The sequence below is a fragment of the Eumetopias jubatus genome, unplaced genomic scaffold, assembly GCF_037043125.1.
Source record: "Eumetopias jubatus isolate StellerSeaLion01/CBP00866 unplaced genomic scaffold, mEumJub1_p1.0 scaffold_7, whole genome shotgun sequence".
NCBI classification, from domain to species: domain Eukaryota; kingdom Metazoa; phylum Chordata; class Mammalia; order Carnivora; family Otariidae; genus Eumetopias; species Eumetopias jubatus.
In genome coordinates this window covers 111,428,891-111,441,606 of record NW_028274813.1, presented here as the reverse complement: position 1 = coordinate 111,441,606, position 12,716 = coordinate 111,428,891, and the positions used below count along the sequence as shown (strand labels likewise).

At 40.1% G+C, this 12,716-nt stretch overlaps 1 protein-coding gene across 6 annotated transcripts in view; it reads left to right on the top strand.

The window, feature by feature from the left end:
- Window positions 1-387: 387 nt before the first annotated feature.
- The window catches only part of MYO9A (myosin IXA), a 291,397-nt gene continuing 279,068 nt past the window's right edge, over window positions 388-12,716 (top strand). For all 6 annotated transcript variants that reach the window (XM_028100036.1, XM_088024883.1, XM_028100037.1 and 3 more), the window contains exon 1: window positions 388-585. The gene's annotated coding sequence lies outside the window, so the exon portion shown is untranslated. The remainder of the gene's footprint in view (window positions 586-12,716) is intronic.

Genomic DNA, 12,716 nt, shown 5'->3' with positions numbered 1-12,716 from the left:
CGGGGCGGGCGAATGGGGCGTGCCCGCGCAAGCGCCTGAGGTACTCTCTGGCGGCATCACGTGCGGGGGCCGGGCCGGCAGGCTGGCCGGCTCCCGCAGGCGATAGGGGGCGTGGGAGGTAAGTGCGCGCGCGCCTGCTCGTCTGCAGCCGGGGAGTCGCGCGGGGCGGGGCCGCATGCGCGGAGTCGGGGGCGCGCGGGCCTGAGCGGACGAGGGACGCGGCGGCGGTTGGCTGTGGCTGCTGAGAGTACCGCAAGGACTGTGAGAGGCGGCGGCGGAGGCACCCGCGGCCCCGGCAGAGACAGCGACAGCGGCTGAGGCGGCGGTCCGACGCGTGCTCTCTGGGCGGGGTGCGGCGGGGGATGTGCCTGCCCGGGCCGGGCGGAGTCTCTCTGACAGGGCGGGGGATGCGCGGCGGCCGCTCTCCCGGACCCTGAGGCTGCTGGGCCCACCCTCCCGGAACCGTCCGACCCTCGGTGGCCTCAGCCTCTGCTGTCTTCGGCGGCCTGACTCTGGAGCTGCGGGTAGGAGGTGGCTTCTGGCGAAGAGGAGGGGGCTGTGGTGGCCACCGCGGCGGAGCCCGAGGTAAGACCCGCCCAAGCCGCCCCGCGGCCCTGCTGCCCGGCCCGGCCCACGTCTCCGTCTCGCTCTTTGGCTCCTGCGGGGCCCCTCCGCCCCGCCCCAACGGAGACGCCCCGCGAGCGAGTCTGCCCGGGTGCCTCCCGGACACGCGATCACTGCGCCGGGTCCCTGGTAGACCCCACCCATCGTATCTTCCATTGGCCAGATACCATTCCGGCCCGCCAGACCCCCGGCGGTTCTGTCACGGGCCCCCACTCTAGCACAGCCCATTAGAAACGCCCTCGGACTCTCTTAGGACTCTTAATGGAGCCTCCAGACTCCGTTACGGCCTCCCGTAAGCTGACCTGATCACAGTTCCCCCGAGACCCAGTCACGGCCGCCCTCTAACCCATAGCGACCCCCAGCTCCACGGCAGATCCATCGCAGCCCACCCCCTCTCTGCTGACCCCTTCCCTCCCAGCTCGCTCCCGGTCAGCCCTACCCACCACCTCGGCTTTGGGGTAGTCTGTTTGGTGATGCTTTCACCTCCCAGGAGATGTGGTCAGCACCTCTGTAGACACCATCAGACAGCAGCCTCTCCCCCAGCCTTTCTCTCGGGCAGACCTTGTTATCTTTCTCTTTTCTTTGGTTGAAAGGGTTTGCTATTAGATCCTGAAGGGATGTTTGCTTAACTTAGTGCTCCCCCACCCCCCCGTGGGGCTTAAGGGGACCAACTGACACCGTGTTTGGAGGGTTTAATCTGGTGGCTGAGGAGGGAGGGACAGGGAGGAGTGTGGAAGCCCAGAGCAGAGGGTGTGTGTGCTAATAGAAGGTCACACAGCCTGCTTCTCATCTTGTCTCTTCTGTAGAACGTGTGACATTTAGGGACCTTTTAGGATTAAATCACATTACACTAAGGGATGTGACAGTGTCTCCATGTAATATCATTTGTCCCACCTTCCTGTAGATTTTTACGCATTTTTTTTTGTTTTTGAATGATACCGGGGGATTGTTTTTTTAATGTGTTGTTTTGAATTTGCTGGAAAAATACGTTTTGTAGCTTTCCTTAACCCCTGAAGATTTTAATGTCAATTTAATAATAAATTTCTGCTCCCTGATGCTGCTATCTTGCTTTTCTAAGGAGCAAGTACAGTTATCATGCAGTGTTGATTGATGTCATTACCAACAGCCTTCTCAACAGTAGTGATAATAGTGAATAAAATTTTGTGGAAGTTGAACTTCTGAGTTGTCAAGAAAAAAATGCAATGTTACACTAAATGATCAGTATCTAATTTTAACCTTGGTATAGGGATGTAGTGAGGTTTTTGTAGTTAGTACTTTTAAAATTTTTATTTTGTGTGTGTGAAGCTGAGGAGGGAGAACATCATATTAAAATTATAGGTAATAACTCGACATAGTATAAAAGTCAAGAGATTCAAAAGAGCATGCAGTAAAAAGTTTTTCTTCCCCCTATATCCTCCAACCACCCGTTTTCACTCTAGAGGCAACCTCTATTTCCATCTTTATGTGGGTCCTTCCTGTGATATTTCTAGCATGTACAAACCTATACATTCTCAAATTTATATTCTTAAAAATCACTACAAATACTTTACACTCTGTAGCTTCCTATACACTCTAGAGCTTTCCCCCCTCCTCTACCCCCTACTTAATAACAGATCTAGAAATCATACAACAATGCATATGGAAATGCCTCATTTATGGGCTGGACAGTATTGTTATGATCTTGAGATTATTTTTAGTCTTTGCTTTTACAGACAATGCTACATGCTTTTCTTTGAAATGTATTAGCTGTTATATGTATGTCCTAAGTAATTATCAGGATTTCAAATTTCCTGGTGACTCTTTTGTATTGAATTTACAAAAAAGGATATAACTCAAGTTCTCATTGAACTTCTGAGCTTCCATGGAGTGACTGGCTTTGATGCTGATTATAATATTTATCAAAGAAGTTATTGAAGGATATAAAGTAGGGTACTGAAATGATCAGATTGGCATTTTTAAAAGGTCACTGTGGCTGCAGTGAGTAGAATGGATTAAAGAGTAGTCTAAGACTAAAGGCAGGAATATCAGGCAAATGATGATAGTGGGTCTGGATTTGGGTATTGAGAGTAGACAGGACTTGGTGATTTCATTGGATTTGGGATTAAAGAGAAGGTTCATAGAAGATTTAGGTTTCTAGCTTGTACCTTTTACTGAAGTGGGAATCGATATGAGAGAGGAATGGGATTTTTATTTTTATTTTTGTCAAGAAAGAATTTAATTTGTGACAAGTTGGATTTGGGTGATTATACTTCTGTCAGATCTTGATGGCCAAGAGGCAGCTGGATTTGTGCCTTAAGTTCATTATCAACTTCTGGGATGGTAGTAATAGATTTTGGGGGAAAAATATATAAATGAGAGGAGAAAAGATTTTAAGACAGAAATCCAACATTTACAGTGTAGGTAGAGTTGAATGTCTAAAGCTAGTAAATTAAGTGATTAAATTCTTTTCCTTTTTTTAAAGATTTTATTTATTTATTTGACAGAGAGAGACACAGTGGGAGAGGGAACACAAGCAGGGGGAGTGGGAGAGGGAGAAGCAGGCTTCCCGCAGAGCAGGGAGACCGATGCGGGGCTCGATCCCAGGATCCTGGGATCATGACCTGAGCCGAAGGCACACGCTTAACGACTGAGCCACCTAGGCTCCCCTAAGTGATTAAATTCTTTTTTTTTAAAGATTTTATTTATTTATTTGAGAGAGAGAATGAGATAGAGAGAGAGAGCATGAGACGGGGGAGGGTCACAGGGAGAAGCAGACTCCCTGCTGAGCAGGGAGCCCGATGCGGGACTCGATCCCGGGACTCCAGGATCATGACCTGAGCCTAAGGCAGTCGCTTAACCAACTGAGCCACCCAGGCGCTCAAGTGATTAAATTCTTTAAAAAATCTTATTGTGGTATCAGTAGTGAGGTTCACTGTCTAACATGTGATTAAGTTTTTTTCCCGTAGTTAATATTAGTGGTAGATAGTTTATGAGGGAAATGGAATAAACTTAGATTTTTTTTTTTTTTAAGTAAAACCGCAGTAGAAATTAGTACTGTAAGTCCATCTTTTCTAATCATTTGGATTTTGCTATTTTAGAAGTTGGTTCAGTCTTCGTTTGTGGAGAAGTGCAGGATGTTTGAAAATATGGTTGCCAAAAATATTAAGTTTCTTAGTTTGCATCATTTTTTAAATTATATTAACTTAGTTTTAAATATAAGTCAAAGAATTTTGGGTCATGTTTTAAAATCTAACATCAACTTTATGTATTCCTAAGTCTAGAGCTGCTGTATAGATCTCTTTCAACTCTAGACCCCTGTGAATCACTGCTAATGGACTTCTGCACTTGGATTCACATTTCACAAACATTTCAGCCTTGTACAAAATAAAACTTTCTCTGCTTCTCTTCCTTCCAAAAAGGAGGGGGTAGAAGGAGGCAAACTGCAACAAATTTTGTTTTTGATTTCCTATCTTGATGAATTGTACCACTGTCCGCTCCAGAAGTCTTCAGGAACCTGTGAATCATCCTCCACTCTGTACCTTACTACCAATATCATTAAGTCCTGCACATTTTCCCTTATGCTATTTCAGATAATTTCTTATTGCTATTTTTGTTGTTTCTACTTTATTTTTTTATCTTATTTTTTTCTACTTTATTTTTTAAAAGATCTTATTTGAGAGAAAGCAAGTGAGAGAGAGAGAGTGCAAAAGAGGGGGGAGGGTCAGGAAGAGAAGCAGATACCCCGCTGAGTGGAGAGCGCTAAGTGGGGCTCTATCCCAGGACTTTGGGATCATGACCTGAGCTGAAGGCAGACACTTAATGGATTGAGCCACTCAGGTGCCCTGTTTCTACTTTATTTTAACCCCAGATGTCTGTTGTCCTTCTCTAATGGCTTTTTTTTTTTAAGATTTTATTTATTTATTTGACGGGGGGAGAGAGATGGGGGGTGTGGGAACACAAGCAGCGGGGCAGGAGAGGGAGAAACAGACTTCCCGCTGAGCAGGGAGCCAGATGCGGGGCTCGATCGCAGGACCCAGGGATCATGACCCGAGCCGAAGGCAGACGCTTAATGACCCAGCCACCCAGGTGCCCCTCCTCTAATGCTTTCTAAGTGGTCTTGTTGCTCTCTCTTTTCTGCCTCTTGTTTTGCCCTACCCTCCAGTTCATTCTCTGCACTGCTGCCAGAGTAGGTGTTCTAAAATGCTCTTTTTGTTAGGCTGTTTCATTTGCAGAAGAGACTCAAGTTACAGTAAGTAGTAGAGTGCTTTTTGAAGGGAAACATGCACAAGGGAACCTAGGAAAAGTTAAACAACTTGGTCTCAAGAAGAACAGAAGTTTAATAAATAAAACTAGAAGCAGGAAAAGACAGATTTCACTCTAGTGCTCTACGGTTAATTTGTCTTAGCTACTCTTACTATTTCTCTTTGGCTTACTTTTTCTCCCTACTCCAGTTTTTCCTCCTCTATCTCCCAGCTTCCATTTATTCCTAACTTCTGCCTTCTTACAAGTACTGTCACTCCTGTGCCAACATTTGCCTCCTGGTTGCTCTCGTTTTAACTTGAGCCCCTGTTTACTAACTTCTTCCTTCTCCCAGGGATTTTCTGGTTTGAATTCCTAAGAAACAATCTCTTTGGCTCAGCTCTTTTTCTCATGGACTGCTAGCAAGTCTGTATACTTGGGTCATGTGATCACTCCTGGCCATTTAGTGTTGGCCGTGTGTTTATTTGTGCTTGTGGGTGTGGGGCAGGATCATAACGGTGAAAAGCATAGGGGCAGTGTGCAGGTTAATTTCTCACAAATTGGGATTGCAAGCATGGAACATACTATTATTGACATTTGTAGTACAAATACAAATCTGATCATGTCCTTTCCTTTTGAAAGATCTTTAGTGTTTTCTTTTATTTTAAAGATTTTATTTATTTATTTGACAGAGAGAGACAGAGAGAGACAGCGAGAGAGGGAACACAAGCAGGGGGAGTGGGAGAGGGAGAAGCAGGCTTCCCACCGAGCAGGGAGCCCGATGCGGGGCTTGATCCCAGGACCCTGGGATTGTGACCTGAGCCAAAGGCAGACGCTTAACGACTGAGCCACCTGGGCGCCCCAGATCTTTAGTGTTTTCTCATTGCTTTCAGGATAAAGCTTAACTGTAGCATGTCATGTATGTGAGATTCTTCATGACCTGTTATTTCTCTAGGCTTTCCTTCCTTGCTCTCTTCCTTAAATTCTTTGATCCACCCTTATTGAACTGAGGTTTCTGCTCAGATAAAGTACTTTTTCTCTTGTCTTTGCATCTCTGTTCCTTTCCTGTCTCTCCCTTCTCCCATTCAGGACTCAGTTCAATCTTCAGGAAGCTTTTTTTTTGTTTTTTTTTTACCTACTCTAGGTTGAGTTAGATGCCACTCCTGTGTGCTCCTGCATAGTGCTTCCTTTTGTTATAGCTCCCTAATGAAATTCCTAATTACTTGTCTATTTTCTTCACTGGGCTTTAATTTCTTTGATATCCCTATGATATAGGAAGAAAGGTTTTTAGATTGGGGATTTAAAATTTATACATAAGCTTTTTATAAATTATAAAGTATACAAAAAAGTACACAGATCCTCAGTGAATTTTCACCAAGTAAGCACACCCATATTAAGATGCAGAATATTACAACTCCATAAGCCACCTCGTGCCCTCTTCTAGTCACTAATCCAGTTCAAAGAGGATTTAATTTTAAAATGGGAAAAAGTCTTTAACGTACAGATTTTTCTACATATTTTGTGTGTATCTTTAAACATAAAAGAGACAAAGATATTGGGATTTTGATCCTATAGAAAGAATAAACATAAGTTATGTTGTAGAAGTGCAATTTTTGCATACCTATATACAACAGACAAATTTAAAATCTCATTGTACTAATATTCTCATATTCAGTTGTGGGATGTTTGATTTAGGTAGATTTTCTCGTTTATAAGTTTACTATTTTAGAGTGGCAAAAAAGAATATCATAGATCAAAGAATATTTGTTGAAAATCACCTATTAATTTTGAAAGGTGAACTTGCTGGAGATGTGTATAGTAAACATGTAAAGCTCTTTCCAAATGGTGTTTGGCCTCTGAGTTTTAATGTGAATTATGTTGCTAGCATATTTTGGCAGTGGGGTCATCCAACGGGCAACTGGAGTGTAATTTTACATGTACAGTGAGGAAAGTACTAGCTGTCCTATGTCATAGACAGCTGGCTTGCTAAGAATTGGTTCTTTTTTACAACCAGCAATAATTTTAGAGTGTATTTTTTCTTTTTCTCAGTTTTGATTTTTCTTTAACATTATGTAGCTCTTTGAATATGAAGGTATTTTTTTAAATGTACTCTTTCCTTAGATGGACTTTTCTGTCTAAATATTAAATCCATTAAGGCCAATTAAGTGGAAAGAATATGGACTTTCAAACCTGGGTTTCCAATGACCTCAGTTCAATTTCCAGCCTCATCACTTACAAGCTGTCATTTATAGGCAAGTCATTTAACATTTCTGAGCTTCAAGAATGTTCATTTCTCAAATTGGAAATATTTACCTGAGACAAGATTATCATTAAACACTTTGTGTAAAACAGTAGGCACGTAGTTGATATTCAACAAGTCCCCCACTCCCCCCTCAAATGTGTCTATTTCTTGTTATATTTAAATAGGAGATCAGAAATTTAAAGAATTTCATTGGCATTTAGAATAAATGGCTAATCAAAGTTTGTTGCTAATAAAAGTAAATCTTAGAAAGATAGTTGGCTAGCTGTCTCGTGTGATCATACTTTTGCAGTAATTTCAAAGAAATGCTTTTCTTGATTTCTTACTAATAGTTTAATAGATGTGTTAGAATGTATTTTGATTCATTATGAGGTATCATAGTTCTGTTTGCCAATGACAAACATTCCTTAAATCATTGACAGATTGTAGTACTATTGCTGTTTGTAGTGTGTAAGTATTTGTTTGAAATCTGTTTACTTACATTGATCAGATGATAGTGGGCTAAGTAATCCCTGGATTTTTTTCTTAACTGTAAGGGAGAAAGTTCTTCAGGTGACCATGTAGATAGTGTTTATAAACGACTTTTAGATCATATTTTTTCCTTACTTGCTTTTGCAACTCTATCTTCTTTTAGTTCTCTTCCTGCCTCTCCCCTCCTTTTTTTTTTGTAATAAAAAACTTAGAAAATATTGAAAAGTTGAACAATCAGAACAAAGGTCATTGATATGTCTGCCACCTAGATTCAGGTTACCAATAGCCATCTATATATGCTTTATTGTTTTCTATATATATGTGCACTTGTATACTTTTACTGAACCTTTTGAAAGCTGTGAATATTGTGATGTTTACCTCAAAATACTTCAGTATGTATCTCCTAAGAAGATAGATATTCTTGAGGCACCTGGCTGGTTCAATCAGAAGAGCTTGTGATTCTTGATCCTAGGGGTCATGAGCCCAATGTTGGGTATAGAGATTACTTAAATAAATAAAACTTAAAAAGAAAATAGGTATCTCCACAGTCACCATTGTGCCATTACCAACACCTAAGAAAAATAGCAGTAATTTCCTAATAGCATTTAATACTCAGTCTGTGTTTAAAATTTTCCATTTGTTCCATAAAATGATTTTTTTCAAACCAGAATTCAGTCAAGATTTTTGCATTGCAGTTGATTCTTTTTAGTCTCTTTTAATCTAGAAAAGCTCCTTCCTCCACTCCTCTTTCTTATGATACTGACATTTCTTTGAGAAGATCAGGTCATTTCCTTATAGAGTGGCCTGTTTTCTAGAGTTATTTGATTGTTTCTTTGTGCTTTTGTTTTACCTGTTCTTTTGTTCACTGTATATCTTATAAACTGGAAGTTATATTTTAAAGGCTTGATTAGATGCATGTTAAAAAAGTTTTGGCGAGGGGCGCCTGGGTGGCTCAGATGGTTAAGCGTCTGCCTTCAGTTCAGGTCATGATCCCAGGGTCCTGGGATCAAGCCCCACATCAGGCTCCCTGCTGACCAGGGAGGCTGCTTCTCCCTCTCCCTCTGCCTCTCCCCCTGCTCATGCTCTCTCTCTCTCTCTCTCTCTATCTCTGTGTCTTAAATGAATAAATAAAATCTTTAAAAAAAATGTTTTGGCAAGAATACATCATAGGTGATGTTATATTTCATGTTACATATTATGGGAGGTACATACTATCACTATTAGTGATATAAGTTTTATGAAGTTTAAGGTTGGTGTTTGCTGTCTCTCCATTGTAGAAGTATATTTTTCCTGGTATGATCGTCAAGTGAAATAATCTGTGGGGGTGATACTTTGGTACCATATAAAATTCCATTCTTACGTATGCTTTACCTAATAATTTCAGCATCCTTTATTGAACCTTAGGCAAATCAGTTATTTAATTGAAGGTTGAAAATTGGTGATTTTTCTAATTCTGTAATTCTTTTACACTTATTAGCTATCATTCTTCAGTTAACAAGAGCTTTATAACCTTCCATCAGCTGGGAGTGAACTATATAGTTCTTCCTAAAGGGCAGAGTAAATAAATGCTTAATTCTTTCTCATCTAATTTTCAGAGTGAGCGGTTGGTCTAATGGTTATCTACAGTGGTGACAATGAATGGTTTTATGTTCTCTTGGATTTTTATGTGTTGTATTATAGTGAGTTACATTGTTTTTTTGATGCTGAAATTGTCTCAGATAAGGACATTGGGAGCCCCTCCAAGCATACTCCTCAGTTCTTTTTTTTTTTTTTGAAGATTTTACTTGTTTATTTATTTTAGAGAGAGAGAGTACGCTTGTGCAAGAGAGCATGAGCAGGGGGAGGGGCAGAGGGAGAGGGAAAGAGAGAATCTCAAGCAGAATCCATGCTGAGCATGGAGCCTGACTCACTCGGGGCTTGATCTCACAACCCTGAGATCATGACCTGAGCTGAAATCAAGAGTCAGATGCTTAACCTACTGAGTCACCCAGGTGCCCCTCCTCAGTTCTTTTTGCATAAATGCATTATTAGTCTTTGAGTGAGTCCTTACTTTTGGGTATAAGATATCTTGGCTCACCATGGACTTTTCCTGTTTTAGACTTCAATCAGCAATTTCTCTAAGTGTATGTGTATGCTCCTTGTTATGGGGCTGTCATTGCTTCCAGGTCTTGTCTGGAGGGAAAAAAAAGCATGAGGTCATATTGATAATTTTAATTCAGATTTAATATTGTGTGGTTTCTTTCTTCAGTCTTTTTTTTTTTTTAAGATTTTTTAGTTTATTTGTCAGAGAGAGCACAAGCAGGGGGAGCAGTAGGCAGAGGGAGAAGCAGGCTCCCTGCTGAGCAAGGAGCCTAGTGTGGGACTTGATCCCAGGACCTTGGGATCATGAGCTGAGCCGAAGGCAGACGTTAATTGACTGAGCCACCCAGGCGTCCCTTTTCAGTCTTTTTTTTTTAAAGTTCAGTTTTAATCTCTTTTACATTGAAAATCCTAGTTTTTATTAACATTGATATATACTTAATATATATTTATTTAAAGTACACCTAAAGTAGTTTAAAATAAATAAATCTACTCAGTGGAGCTTAAGATTTCTTTGCATTTCATTTTGCCCTTAGAATGTATCTCACTAAGGATATACTTTTTGTTAGTACTGTATTTAAAAGTTGCTTGAAATCATTATTTTCTCAGTGTAATTGTTACCAATTTAGTATGTATGTAGTTAGGTCCATTTGTTTTTCATTTTAGGGTTTGTTTCCCTTAGTTTTTTGGTTAATGTTACCCTTTGAATATATGAAAGATTTACATAGTTCAAAAGGAGACACCAGATGAAAAGGTATATATAGAAATCTCATTTTCTCTATCTCCCTCTTTCTCTTCTCTGTTTCCTCCTTGCTCTCCTATAAAGGTAACCATTTTTGTGAGTTTTTGATCAGTCATTCCAGTAAGATGTATGTGTGTATTCTCCCTTCATCTGCCAAAGGTAGTGTACATGTGTATCTTTATATACTGTCCTGTACCTCTTTTTTTTTTTGTCCTCTTAATATATTCTGGAGAGCACTCCATATTGATACATTCAGATCTTTCTTATGGAGGCATAATATTCTGCTCTGCTGATATACCATAATTTTATGAATGAATCTGGATCTGATATTTGTGTTTAATCTTTTGGATTAATAAGTAATACATATGGAATAAATTAATTAAAAAGTAAAAGTTTCTTCCCCCAAGTAATTGAGAAGCGGTTGATTTCTTTCAGAGAGCCTATATTTTGAGGGGACTTTATTGTGTTTGTTAGTTTTATTTATTTATTTTTTTTGTTAAGAGAATTTCAGAAGTAGATGTATCTTGGGACATAGGTACACTTTCTTGCCCCTAAATATTAAGTAATTGGTATCAGTGTTACTCTGCTTTAATTGTTGTATGAAACCTGGGTCAGACAATAGATAGTTTACTTGTTTTTTTTCCCTCTGCTTGTTGGCTTCTTGAAGGATTAGAACTAAAGATCTGATGTCGTGGGTGTTTTCATGTAAGGATAACTCAAGTTCTGTCCCCACTGTTTTTTTTCTCACACCTTCCCTCTCCCTAACTTTAGCTTTTTTTTTTCCTCTTTTCTGCCTTAAACCTCTCAGATTTTAGATTCCAAGCATTCAGTGACAGCTGCTGACAGTTTGATGTGTAGTAGGATGTATACAATGAGTATAAAGAGTAAGAGACTGGGAATATTAAAGGGAGAGGGAAGGGTATCTGTTAGGATAGAATTAATTGAAACTCTGGGGCTTGTGAATAGAAATTGGAAGTTAGGGAACCTAGCCATTCAGATGTAAATTGTCTTTTACTCCAGTGATTGAAAGTAATTTGTTTCATTTATCGGGTTTTTTTAATTGAAGTGTAGTTGACATACGGTGTTGTATTAGTTTCAGGTGTACAACATTGGGAATCCACAGTTCTTTCTATATGTGACCCATTAGGCAGTGTTCTCCATGGTAAGTGTATTTACCATCTGAATTTGTTTCATTTACTGAACAATATATTTGAGTATCTACCATAAGTAACTTTGGAGGATACAAAAATTATATAATTATAGTAGGTTTTTTTTAATGCACACTAGGTACCATACTTACGTAGGTTGCTTTATTGTATTAAATTACCATAGCAGTTGTATGCAGTTGTTACTTTTCCTCTTTATTTATATATACAGGAGAGTGAATAAAACTTGCAGTTTAAAGAAAATTATGAAGTGAATTGTGTTGTTATCACTCAGGCCAACAAACCAGGATTGCCTCCCCCGTACGTCTCCCTTCCCTTGCCCTTGTTGATATACATCCCCCTTGTTGGAAGTAGTTAATACCCTAACTTTTTTTAAAAAAGATTTTATTTATTTTTTGGAGAGAGAGAGAGAGAGAACCAGAGAGAATGAGTGGGGGAGGGGCTGAGGGAGAGGGAGAAGCAGACTCCCTGCCTAGCAAGGAGTCTGATGCATGGCTGGATCCCAGGACCGCAGCATCATGACCTGAGCTGAAGGCAGACGCTTAACTGACTGAGCCACCCAGGTGCCCTTATACCCTAATTTTTTTATTATCATTTTCTTGCTTTGCTTCATAATTTTGAATCTCAGGTTACCTTTTCATAAACAATATAGTTTAGTTTTCCTTGTTTTTGAACTTCATGTAGTATTTTATGTGATTTAAAAAATTGAGTTCAGGGGGGCCTGAGTGGCTCAGTTGGTTAAGCATCTGACTCTTGATTTCTGCTCAGGTAATGATCTCAGAGTCGTGAGATCGAGCACTGTGTCGGGCTCTGTGCTGGCCGTGAAGCCTGCTTAAGATTCTCTCTCTCCCTTTCCCTCTGCTCCCTACCCCTGCTCTCTCAGTAAATAAATAAAATAAAATAAAATAAAATAAAATAAAATAAAACGTTTAGTTCCGCATTTGTGAAATTTGTTTTAGGTTGTTGTAATTAGCCATAGTTCATTAGATTTCACTGTGGTCAAGTATTTTGTTTTATGATTACACTACAATTTATTCATTCTAGTTTTAATGGACATTTAAGTTTATTTCATTTTCTTGCTGTTATACACACAATTTGGTGGTGAGTGCACTTCTACTGTTTCATGTTTGCAAGTGTGCAAGTGTTTCTCTAGAAT